Source organism: Corvus hawaiiensis, chromosome 1, assembly GCF_020740725.1.
Source record: "Corvus hawaiiensis isolate bCorHaw1 chromosome 1, bCorHaw1.pri.cur, whole genome shotgun sequence".
Taxonomy (NCBI): Eukaryota; Metazoa; Chordata; class Aves; order Passeriformes; family Corvidae; genus Corvus; species Corvus hawaiiensis.
In genome coordinates this window covers 52,002,173-52,015,652 of record NC_063213.1, presented here as the reverse complement: position 1 = coordinate 52,015,652, position 13,480 = coordinate 52,002,173, and the positions used below count along the sequence as shown (strand labels likewise).

The 13,480-nt window shown below is 35.3% G+C and overlaps 1 long non-coding RNA gene across 3 annotated transcripts in view; it reads left to right on the top strand.

The window, feature by feature from the left end:
* Nucleotides 1-13,480, top strand: part of LOC125326335 — a 131,599-nt gene that overhangs the window by 111,580 nt on the left and 6,539 nt on the right. For all 3 annotated transcript variants that reach the window (XR_007203767.1, XR_007203766.1, XR_007203765.1), the window contains 2 exons: nt 5,821-5,941; nt 7,272-7,398. This is a non-coding gene — a long non-coding RNA (uncharacterized LOC125326335). The remainder of the gene's footprint in view (nt 1-5,820; nt 5,942-7,271; nt 7,399-13,480) is intronic.

Genomic DNA, 13,480 nt, shown 5'->3' with positions numbered 1-13,480 from the left:
CAGAAAAAAGTAATATAGTATTTTAGATAGCGTATGCATCAGCTATCACTAATTGGAAGTTTTATACGTAGAAGAATAATATTTTGACCTTCTTTGATAAAAGATTGAAGTTGTAAACAGTTTATTTTTCCAAATTCAACTCAGTTGATATATACAATCAGCACTACTACCAAGTAAAACATATCAAGGGAAGAAAACAAGCAAGGAAACTGTCTCAGAAGCAATTTCCCTACCACAGTGTACTGATATAATTGAGTCAAGATTTGTAAAGTGTGATAGTATCTACTACTGGACCAGCTTCTACAGCTGGGAAAAAAAAAAATTACAGTCTTTTAAATACTTATGAACTCCAGCAGATTTGAAGTAGGTGAAGAAAACTCCAAAGATAAAAGCTTTGTTGCTCTCAAAATATAAATATGGCTCAATATGAAGCCCTATAGAAATACTCAAATTAATTCTGAACTAGCCAGAATGAGGCAGTGTTGCCTAGACAGAGAACTGTACTAAGGGGCTACAGTGACCAAAGAAAGGATTTCTGCATGCTCTTGCATACTTACCAAGTCATTTCTAGGTAGCATGGATAAGGGATCCTGCAACCCAGTGAACAGTGAGCCATGGAGGCACTCAGGTGCTCATGTTCTGTGGTTTTTTTGGTTATACTGACTGTCTTTGGAAATAGAAGTCTTACCCATTGTGAGATCCTTTTCACCTCTCTTTGGGCATTATACAGAATAAATATCTACAGGTAGGGCTGTTGTTTCAGGTTCCCATCATGGAAGTGGGATAGAGGAAACAGGAACCCAGTTCATCTCAAACACCTTTGACAACAAATTACTCCAACAGCAGATGACTTACCTATCAAAACAAGGGACAAGAGAAGTCGTCTCTGTTTAATGCAGTGATCTCTAGATTTATAGGTAAAGTGTTGCCATCAGTATGTTTTTCTTGTTTGATTTTGCTTTGGTGGAGCAGGAAACATTTTTCCTTTTACTTATCATTTGCAGTCAAATTATTTCCTATTGGTCTCAGTTAACATAGCTTGTTGTGTGCACTACTTCTTAAGAGTATGATACTGTAATATTCAGAAGTCCATTAGTGAATCCTTCAGAGTGACTTAAAATTAATCTGTTAGCATAATATCTCAATATGTTTTTCTTCTGGTACAAAGCAAAACCAACTTTTCCCTAAAAAAATCCCATGCATTTAAATAGCCAAGTAGTTTGATGGAAAAATCAGGTCGGAAAGGGTGGGATAGAAGAAAGGGAGCAAGATACCAGCCTTCTGTGATTCCCGAGGAGGCAATATATTTGATGATCTCATCACGAAGGTTACTAAATAAATGAAAGTAAATGGCTGGTTGATTCCCTTTAATTCAACATGTGGTGTAGACACTTCCTTCCTATTCCCTCACTACAGTACATTGGATCACATTAGGCTTGACAATAAGGATTGACTTAGTGGTTTTCAGTTCTGTATAGTGATTTTGATTCTTTTTCAAAATGATTTACTGATTGCTCTAATGTGCTTTCTAATTCCTCATTTTGTTGGTGGTGCTTTTGTTAACTCTTTTTTTTAAGCCATTACTAGAGCTTTATTGACATACATTAGATGTTAATTTCCAAATTTACCAATTCGTTATTACTATAATAACAAACTTATCGGTTTTGTTATCAGATCACTGGCCTTTTAGGTCTTTATTTTCCTTTTCATTTTTTCCCTTTTTTTTCGCTCTTTCAGTCTCACTGTTGGGTGGAGTGGGGAATGAGCATAGTTATCAAGGACCATAACTGGCTACCAAAGTTACTATTGCATTAAGGCAGGTAGGAATTTTAGAGTGTGTTTGATGTGAAACAGGAATGTAGTACGAATGCAAATATTCCCCAGTGTAAAATAAAGCAAATGAAAGGAAATGAACATAAAGTACTGATTCAATGGTTCATGATCAATGCCAGTAAGGATGTTGGAATGGATGGTTTAGTATTTCTGAAGATGGTTACACAATATTAATCCACTATCTTGAGTTATTTAATATGTCCTTGATAGATGCTAAGGCATTGGTGAGGCTTTGCATACATCCTGGAATTAGTGTCATTTAAAGAATTATCAGTTTTTATTGCCTCTCTTACCAGTCAGTACAAGTTAACTTATTAGACTGTAAGAGACAGAGAATGATGGAGACTGCAAATTCTTTTTTTCTCAAATTTCTCATAGTCACCTTTTCATGTGACTTTCATCCTTATTGCTTAACAGCTATGATCTTTCTCTAGTTTATTAATGGTAGAACTTTTGCTTTTAAAAATTGGTTGACCCAAGTAAGTCTTACAAATGTCTTCAAATATTTTCATGTATCCAGTTTAATTAATACGTTACTTACAAGACTTTAACAGAAATCATTAGATATGGGCTCTTTCACCATTGCATATTTTAATGGCAAAATCAATCAATTTCTGGTTTATATTATTAATATTGATTTACTTTCATTTTCCAAAAATACCCATCTGATAGCATAGTGCAGTGGTGCTGGTACTTCATCAGGTTTAAAGTCATCTTTTCAAGGCGATTTTGATCTTAGTCAGGACTGTTTCAACCAAAGTGGAGTGATAATCAATAGAGAGAGAAAATATTGCTGTGCTTTTGGGACAGAAGAATTGGAATTTCAATCTATTTTTTAAGTTGCTAAAGGAAGAAACTTCTTCCTAACTTGTTTTTTGCATGTGTTGTAAAAATGTGAGAGTAGCCAGACCCCTTAGGTTACTTGGTTTAATTTAAGCAGACTGTCTCTTTTTTCAATGCACGTTCACTTCTGGAGCACCCATCTTTTTAAGACACCTCTGCTATTCCTGCTTATGTAGTCTATTGACGTCCTGCTTCTGGAGCTGATGAAACTCTCTTTGAAGACAGATGTTATTCGTTTTGTGTAAAGACTCCAAAAAGTGAGACTGAAAAATCATATAGGGCGTCAAACCTACTCCTGCAACATTCAGTGATGTGTAACAAGCTCATTCTGTTGACACTGGCAAGTGCTGACTTTAGCAACATGATAGCTAGAGATGTGTGAAATGTTTACAATGAAGCCAAACACCTCTGAAGTTTCAAACTTTTAGAAAAGTCCTTCATATTAAAACTGAGGTAAGTCTTCTCTTGAATTCAAAAGGATTTTCACGTTGAATTAGACTCAAAACTTCATTCTAATTCAAAACTAATTCAGGCATTTGTTTTTCTATTTATAGGCTTTTGTAAAAAATGAGTACTTTCCTCAGAGAAAACTAGTACCGATCAAAAGCAAAGTGAATATTCCCACAAGTTTTCAATGATCCATCACAAAAATTTTCATGGATCTCATAATGTAAGATTATCTATTAACTCTATTATTATGCTAAAATAATAAGCACGTTCATTTAGATTTTTCCATTTATTCTAACTTCAAAACATTCTGGTGCAGTCATCCAGCCAACAGCCCACACAACATTTCTGGCCTCGAGGCTGACTCAATCCAGGCAGATTTATCTTTTGAAAAGCTGGTACCACTATTCTGAGACAGGAAAAAAAGCTTCTGACTGAAAGTGAGGGTTGCCAGACATGACTCAGTCCCCAAACCCAGAATCCTGTGCTATGCAATGTTTAAAATGCCATTTCACATTAATAAGTTATTTTAAAAATAAAAGAAAAAAGAAAAAAAAAAGAAGAAAAAAAAAAGAGAGAGAGAGAGAGAGAAGGAAACTGGCACCGTGCCTACATTCCTCCTGAGCCAATTTTGCACTTGCCCAATTGCAAGCATAAGTGGAACCTGCATTTGGATGCATTTTTGTGAACGGCTATGTTACAAAGCCAGTGAAGCTCAAGAAACAATAAAATATTGGCTGTTTTACAGTCATATATGGTTATGGTGCACCTGCTGAGGTATGGCCAGTAAACTGAGTGTGATACGGAATGTGTGAATGTGATTTGCTTTGACCTTGGTATGTGAGGGTATCACCAAACATATATTTTCACTCAGACATGTAACTTACCATTGGACCAGAGCGAACATGCACTAGGACGTGTGATTTGTGTATTTGTAATAGAGGGAGGGGGCCTGTACTAGGCATGGGATCTTTGATGTAGTAAATATCCTCAATTACAGAGTCTGGAGGGAAAGGAGAAGGTGAGAAGGCCAGATTGTGACTGTCTAAGGAGGTAAAAGGAACAAAGACTGTTTCTTCCTTTGTACTCACCTAACAGTAACCTGTGAACCATTTCCATCTTAGCACTATTTTGACCTGTTTAAAGGTCATGCATAAGAGAGCAAAAAGGAGAAAGCTTTCTTTGTCAGCTCTTGTAAAAATGCACAAGGGACAGGGACCGTCTTGCCTGATCTAATCAAACTTCTGAGTTTCCAAGCACATTTCAGAAGGGTAATTAGAGCTGATAACACCAAATAAAAGTCTGTGTCTCTCCTTGCGTCCACGAGTCTTCTGTATTTGACTGACTGAATATTTGAGAAAAACGTACTTAGCTGGAACCTTTTTCAGAAAAAAGAATTAATTTTCATTTTCTCTCCTTTTCATCTATTGATAGTCATATCTCTTGCAACTTATCAAAAATTTTCAAAATAGGACTGGTTATAAAAACTGAATCATTGAGATTTTTACTCCAGCACACTGTAAAGATCTTATCAAAAAATTAGTAAAATGTATCACCTCCTTGGACATGAAAGCATGTGATTTCAAGTGTACGAACTAAAAAGCCCAATGTAGAAAAGCCTATGACTCAGCTGTAAGACATTTCATTGCACGAGAGCCTCCACGTGTCATTTAAAATGTATAAGTGTCATCATAAACCTCCCACTCTCCTAAGAATAGAGCTATCACTGGACCCTGTTATCTCACAACCCCAAGGTACATTATGATAATGATACTGCTTAACATCAGTGTACAGAGAGAAAAAACACTGGAGATGCCGCAAGCATCTCAACTATAAAGAAAATCAAATTAAAATATTAATTTACTGATTAATATAACATTAGATGACCCATTTCTCCAGCTTGTTAAACAACAAAGACTTGCAAAACTAAATAAGGGCCTAAGAGATAAGTGTTTTAAGAATTCCCATAGAGATGTTTAGCTCCTTTTTAAACATCATTAAAGATGTGCTTTGCATATAACAGGCAGTTTTATTTTTTTGCTGCACTGACAACTCCTGCTTGTTTTTATTAATATATGCTTTCAGAAAAGGTTACAAAGTGAGTGGTTTGGTCACAGAGTTTGAACAATCAGCTCATACTGTAGAATAAAAAAACATAAGTACAAGGCAGACTTGGGAGGAAAGAGAATAAAATCATGCAGGTAAACCACAGGGCAGAGGGTTTAAACTTCGATATGTAAGCATGAGAAAAATATTTAACCATTTGTACCCTCTGTGCCTGGAAAATGCAAAGGAGAAAAGTTTCTTTGCTGATTTTTCCATATAAAATGCCTGCTGTTTGGAAAAATGGGAAATTTCAATGCATGATTTTTGTACAGGAAATGGCAACCTAAATTAAAGTAACTTACTTCAAAACTAAAAATGCCATGGTTAAATTCTACAGCAAGTTTTATCCCTGTTATTGGATGGTAATGTCTCATGACATCAGGATATTGCTCGAATTTTTGTGCTATATTTTATCGAAGAATGTCAGTAGAAATATTTAGCAAGGTTTTTAAAAATTATCTTTCTCAATAAGTCAAACCCTCATAATATTAGAATTGTCATTGCACTCCTATGAGACAATACATGACTTGATAGGGGAAGAAACTCTGAATCTTCTGTTTCCATGGATAAACGCTTTTGTTTTTTCCTTAGTGATCCCGAAGATATCAGCCTGTAAGCATGGATATTCACCTTGTATGTCACATATGATGTGTATTTTAAAATGAGCTCAAAGGGAAGAGAGAGCTAAAAAAACCAACTACTTCTGTAAAAGGTACTTAATATTCTCCTTACAAAATTTTGCCTTTCTGACCTTGGCCCCATCATGCATGTGATTACATAGGTTGGAAATAAGGCAGTTTGGGCTTCCTAAAATAAAGGGGGGGTGTGTGCATGAGTCTGTTCCCTGAATGTGCAGTGTTCCAAGTTCTTATCTCTCTCCTTTTTGTTCTTATCCCCAGTCACTGCCTCCAGGGTACCAGCTTTCCTTATCCCTGCTCCCATGGCAACAAGTCTCTGTTCCAGCAGTAGTGGCTCTGTCTCTTCATCTCCTCCCTCTGCAGCTACGTTCTGCAACTTAGAAGTAGCTTGATTTTCTCTCACTACTTTCTTTCCTTTATTTATCAGGCCATGTGGGCTTGTTCCAAAACCTCTATTGTTAATATACTGATTCTGTATGTGACACTACTTTAACCAAAGTGAATCCAGGCCTATTTTCTTTCTTGTCCCAACCTACTCTGAACTGTTCTCTTCTATGCTTGGCTGTCTGAAAGAGGCAAGAATTATCATTATTTTAAGCATTGTCCTCCCACTTTTCCACGGCAGGATCAGCACAAATTGAATTGAAACAGCAAGCATTTTAAAATGTAAATTAGATTAAGAAAGGTTAGAGTTGTATGTGCTTTAAAAACAATCCAACTGCCGCCACTATTTTTGTAGGCAGTTTGTGCACAGAAAAGAAGATGTGAATTTTTAAAACAATCTGCTAGCATCAAATGAGAAAAAGATTTTAGAGTAGCCATTCCCTTTCATTTTTGGTTGACTCTTTAATATGCTACAAAGCATTTTATAATACAAAATATTGATATTGGACCATGATTCAATCAAACAATCCAGTAGCAGCTAACAGTTCCAGAATAAATATACAGCCTTTTGAAATGCTGAAAGTACATGGGCCTAATTAAAAAAAAAAAAAAAAAAAGAGGCAGAGAGGATAACAGTTTAGCAGTAGGAAAGGGGTAAAGATCCAGTGTGGGAGTTATAAATCTCAGGGATGTTGTAACATAATCAGTTTATAGATAACAGTAAATTTTTCATTTGCTGATGTGTGATTATTTGGAATAAAACAATGTTGCTGCTAAAGAATATATCAGTGTGCATTACAATGACTAGCAACTTCTACAGTTTTCTCTTACAAAGTGATTTTTGTTTACTGTAGTTCACTTGATTCCTTTTTAAGAGCTAACAGGTTTGGAGCCTGAAATCTTCCTTAATCTTAATGGGAAACGCAGGATATTTAACAATTGTCAGACTGCATTCCCATGTTATGATGGTATTGAAGAGCTTCCTTCTCCTAAAATATAAGTTATTGTATTTTTTTTTAGGGGGAAGAGCTGTTTTTGCATCTGTGTGACTTGGGGTGCAGCTGTCTGGAAAGCAGGTCTGTGGAGAAGGACACCAGGATTCTGGTGCACAGCAAGTTGAAGGAGCCAACAGCGTGCACAGCCAAAGGTAAACAAAGTCCATACAGAGCTGCATCAGCAAGCACATGGCCAGCAGGTCACAGGAAGAGTTTATTCCCACTAAGCCACTTGCATGTCCTCTTACACCTGTAGTGCCACAGTGTCCAGCTCCCCACTATAAGAGAGGTACTGACAAATTGGAGCAAAGCCAGAGAAGGCTGGGATAGACAGGAGTTGGAGCGCACAACACCCTGAAGGAATGTACTTATTTAACCCTTCAAAAAGAAGACTAAAAGGTGATTTATTTTCTGTCTCTAAGTACATATTGGGTGGTTATGGAGAAACATAGGTAAGGTAGTCTCTTCTCCAAGATTCACAACGAAATGACAAATGATGGTGATAAAAAGTTACATCATGAGACCTTGCAAGGGGACTTAAGGAAAAAAATTCCTCACAATGAGAATGGTTAAGTGCTGAACAGGCTGTCAAGAAAGACCGGACTTTCAGCAAGGCTTTCAAAATTTTACTGGACTATGCCCTATTTAATCTGGTCTAGCTTCTGAGTTAGTCTTGATTTGGGCAGATGGTTGGACAAAATAGCCTACAGAGCTCCCATCCAACAAAGATTATCCTATGATTCATGAGTCTATGAATACCAGTTCCCTAGGAAGATGAATCCGCACTGTACTTTCAAGATTCCCAGAATAGGAAACACTAAATAAAAATAGAGTAATGTTTGCATATTAAGACAGACTAGGACAGAACTGGTTGATTCCAGCTCTTTGAGTAAGTCACTTAAATGATTGTAACCTTAGGTAAACAATAGAGCATTTCTAAGCTTCAATTCTCCTCCAGTAAAATAGAATGAATAATATGTCTTCACATTTTTTTTCTAAGAGTGATTCACCCATATGCATCAAAGGTTTTTTAACAGACTGAGCTAAATCAGTTACTGATCAGAGATGCTATGGTATCATAGCAATTGTGCATCTGGTCAATGTACATATTAGCTCACAAGCATAATCATCAAATACGTGGGGGAAAAAAAGGGCAAAAAAATTATTCCAGAGTCCTTTTTCCTGGATATAAGAACCTGTTTCAGATAGGTCTGTCATTCAAACAACTATTTGAATTATTATGTCATATACACTCTAATAAGGGATATAAGCACAAGGGAACATCCTTTTCTCTCTAAACTTTTTGAGAATTCCTGAATTGATGCCCCAGCATCTGGTCTACTCTAAAATGCTGTCTCCAGGTCCTTGATTCCTGGTCCTGCGTGCTCTACTTCTTGGCTTTGTACTGAGATGTGGTAGGTGGTAGGTCAGTACTGTGTAAATGTTTTGTGGTTAAAACCCAAAGATGTGATTTGTGTTTATAAGCTTTAAATTGCCTTCCTGAAAAATATGCACAAGCTGAAAGCTTCTGCTCCTGTAAAATTGTGATGGATTGCATTTTATTGGAACTTATGAATAGCTCTTTGATTTGAAACAATGAACCCTTTAAATGCCTTTAGAAATTATAGTGGGACAAAGGTATTATTCTCCCTCTGTCACCACCATCAGAGAGTGACAAAAAAGGCCTATTTTTCAAGACAGACACACGCACACGTGCACACTCACTCCCATATATACACAATCACACATTCAAATTTATAGAGGATGACAAACACAATGTTGAAATTTTTAACTTTATATTGGATGGATGCCTGATTTTCAGATATAAACTCTGTTGTAAGTACACAGAATATATCAGAATACGGACACTATATTTTTTTATATATATAAGTACAAAGTATGGATATTGAACTTAAAACATTATATGTTCAAAGACACAGAACACCTGTGAAAACTATTTAGTGTTTTTCACCTCTAGCTGATTTAGTTAGTATCCTAGAAGAAAAAACCCCAGAGATTAGTACATTTTCCCAGAAGTTTGGTGTGTGAGAATATATAGATTTATTTATACATATACACCTTCAGTATTCTCTTTGTGTTTATTTATACCCCCAAAAATGTCATTTTCGTATTTTAAACATTTATTTCAGATGGGGGTTACTTGTTTTAACGCTCCCAAGTTAAAGGGGATATAAAGTCAAGGGAGTATATAGTTAAGAGTATGTTACTTTTTTTCATCAGATTCTGTCAAAATAGAAAACTTTGTGTTTCATATGTATGTATATTTAACAGGAAAATAGGGGAAAATAGTAGAGTTAAAACTGTTTGTGAAAGCTTGGCTTTTTTTCTGGCTAGGAAGATTTTAGTGGCAATAGTTAAATGTTGAATATGGTTACACAAAACTGCTGCTTAAAACTGAAAATAAAGTCGAGCATACTTGTGAAGACTGTTTCAGAAATTTAAAAAGTAGTAGTGCATAATTTATCAGTGTTAATAGCCTTAGGTGCATTTCTGAGGTAATTCGCCTAAACAGTCAACAATTTATCATATCACAATACATAAAATGTACTTTTAATTAATAAATAGACATTCTATTGCCTTTACAGCTACAACAAATCAATCCTTCCTTACCTTCTGTCTACAGTTTGGGTTCCTTTAATGGGTTTTAATGGGTTTTATTCTACGCTCCCTTAGCAAAGCTTATTCATTTGCTTCCTGGAAGACTTTCTGTATTTTGTGGCATAATCTCAGTGTCTTTAGGGTATCTGCCTGATACCTTAAAGCATCATTCATTACTCCTGAAATGACACTCTAGCCTACCTTGGAAGTAATGAAGTTACTGTAATGTATTGCAGTTCTTGTTAACAGGCTGTCTGTGAAGTCCTTAAGTTAAAACAGTTTCTTGGGAAAACAAGGTGTTTCCAGTATCTCTGAATGGTTAATGAAGTACTTCATAGTCTCAAGCCAGTTGGCAAAAGAGATCTTTATCATTATTTTACACAGAAGTAAATCAGATGGACCCATTTCTGTACAATAAATGAAATAAGAACTGAACTCTCAGCTAAAATGCCAACGAATCTGAGTATGCTCAGAATTTCAAACAGAATATGAAAATTTTTTTATCATCTCACATTATTATTATCATTTTACAATTATTAAGCTTCAGGAAAAGAGACGCAAAAAGCACAAAAAGGACTCCAATAATGTCGCAACATGGAAAAAAAACGAGGAATTAGGACAAAGCCCAGTAACTAAATGCTTAGAAAACCACAGAAATTTGTGATTTATCTACCTGTAATGTTTTGTTAAGTTTATGTAAACTACAAAACAAAACAATAATTAAATTGTATATATTCATCGAAACATTTCCCAAAAGACTCTCTCGTGAGCCATGGTATCTGATTTGATCCTTGGGATAGTTTTCCATAGGCAGCACTGCTTAAAGGAATCTCAAGACAGTCTTACAGTGTTTTCCAGGAAAGGAAAATTACTCTTTTACATCCCTTATACTGCTATAATAATGTTAAACACATATTAGATGTAGCTGAATATCTGTCATGAAGGTTTTCCCCTTGTTATAGGACTGAGTTCTGCCTCTACAGGAATGAATTAGATTTCACTTTATCAGAGAAACACCTGAATAATCTGTCCTCAAGGCTGTATGTATGCATACAGCTATTTAGGCATAGGTGAATCCTCTTTGGAGAAGAACCAAAGATTCAGAAACTAAGTTTAAAAATAATTATTATACATTTAAAAATCAGTATAGCTGTTTCAAAATGTGGGAGTCAACATAAGTCCTCATGAAAGCATAAAGCAGATTTTTTTTGCAAAAATTATATGATCTTTAGTCAACATAACATAAGACAAATTATAGACGCCTGGTACAATACTATTAACAGAAAAGGGATGAATACACAGAAATATGTAGAGGCAGAAGTTCATAAAAAAAGAAAATATAACCTGAAATACTAACACATGGAGAAATCCAGCCTCAAAATTCTTTTTCCTTTTCTGCCTCTTTTCTAAATAATTTCAATACCTAAAAGTGCAGATACATATCTCAGGTAATAATCTGATGTTCTTTCTTACTTCGCACAGCCGTCCTTTCACTCTGTATAAAAGCAAGGTGCTTGTGGCTCTTTACTATTTCTATACATGCAAATCTCTACTTCTTTTGTAGAGCTCACCCACTGCACCAAAACCACAAAACAAACTGGCATTGACACCAGCTGTGATCCATATCCAAAAATTTGTTCCAAGAACATACAAATTTTAGAATTTAACCCACCCTTCCCCAACCTAAGCTGTTGCTATGGCAAGGCATATATGTCATCTTACAAAGGCAACCACACCTCAGATAAAGAGTGTAATATGGCACAGGTAGCACGAATGAGTAGAAGCCTGACTCAGAGACAGAAATCTTCCAGTTTCCACTTTTCTCTGTTTATGAATTATTCAAAGCCTTTTGACACAAAATTTTCAAAAGAAAGGGGATTTTTGAGAAAGTTATTACAAAGTAGTAGCTTAGATACTGTTTTTATCTCCAAATAACAGTATATCAAGAGTAAGAAAGATGAAGGCAAGTTTTTTGTTGAATTTAATCATTAAAGAAGTGTTGAGTGGTTGGACTTTTCTCTTGTTTCCTGCAACTTCCAAGTAGTACTAATGAACAAAGTATATAAAAAGGTTGTGAGTCCAGTAGAAGGAAAGAGTAGTCACCACAAGAAAATGGTCAATATCACTCTTTTTATGATTGCAAAAAAGTTCTATTGCCAACTGCTGTGAACTTTCACCTTTGGAAGTTTATTCAGTTTTAGAGCATGGCTAATTTTGAACCTCCTCAGGTAAAATTAGTTGTAGCTAAAGTTCTGATGGCAAAGAATGCTGAGTCTAAATTCTTCTTATGTTAAACTCTACATATCTCAGGCAGGACTTTTTGCAATAATCAGATTATTTCATTACTTTAGGTCTATCCATCTGTGTAAATATATATCGAAACCTTAAGGATCTGTGATGCAGTTAAGCAGTATTTGGTGAGATTTCTTCCCACTCCCTTGACTTGTTTTTTGTTATAGACAAAACAAGTAGCTGAACAAGTCGCTACCTCTATTAGCCATAGCTAATATTCTATATTTTGAAAAATGTCTTTTGCATTCATATCATCAGAGATAGCTCATAGGATCCCATCAAGGTGTTGATGCAAAACCTATTGTGTGACTTCTTATATGTTTTTCTTAATGAGCCGTATCCACTTTGAAGACTAAATTAGGTTATCATCAGACTAACATGATCTACAAAACATTGTTAAAAGGTTAAACTCTCTTAGATGGGGTTCCTGGATATTTATATGGAATTACAAATGCTTCTGTTAGAAGATTATCCTTATACCCATAGATTAAGGCCACTGCATGAACACTCTTTTACAAATCAATATTAATTAAAAATTATTATGATCAGAGAACTAAACAAAGGGCCTATGCTACTAAAGAAAGGGTATGCCCCAGTGACAGATCACTGTTAAAACCTCTCCTGCCATTGGGTGATATTTGCCATATGTTCAATGATTGATAGTAAGATTTAATGAGTTCTTACAAGCAATTAAATAATCAAGGGTTCCTGCTGTTACATGGCATAGCTTGATAGAACAGTGACAAATGAGAGAATATCTGCAACCTAATCAAAGGGACATATTTCCTTGGGAACAAAATAATATTATCCACCAGTGCAATCAAAGGACAAAAGAACACAGAGAGGACGCAACAGAATGAGATAAATTTTGTGCTCTTTTCATTATTCTGGCCATACAGTTTCCATTTATTGGATCCTATTAAATCAGAAAGAAAATTAGGCTACTTAAATATGTTTCATTTGTCATAAACTGTTAGCTAGTGGGTAGATATCCATATCCAGTCACCTTAGGTCTCCCTTCCCCACGAAACACTATCCTAGCTTTACAGTTTCTGTATTTTTATTTGGTACTTATTTCTATTGTGAGTATTGAACTCCTATTTTACTTTGGATTTTGATTCACACTTTAACTAAAGGAGTACTGTAAAAGTCTGCACTACACCAAATTTGTCAAATATTTTTGATTAATGAATTGTTCTACGTATATATGTGTTTTCTTTTTTTAAAATAATAGTCCATAGTAAAAAATAGGAAGGTTACTGAATTAATTTTGGAATTTCTTGGATTCAGATCATATATACATTTTGATGTGAAAGAGTTAGT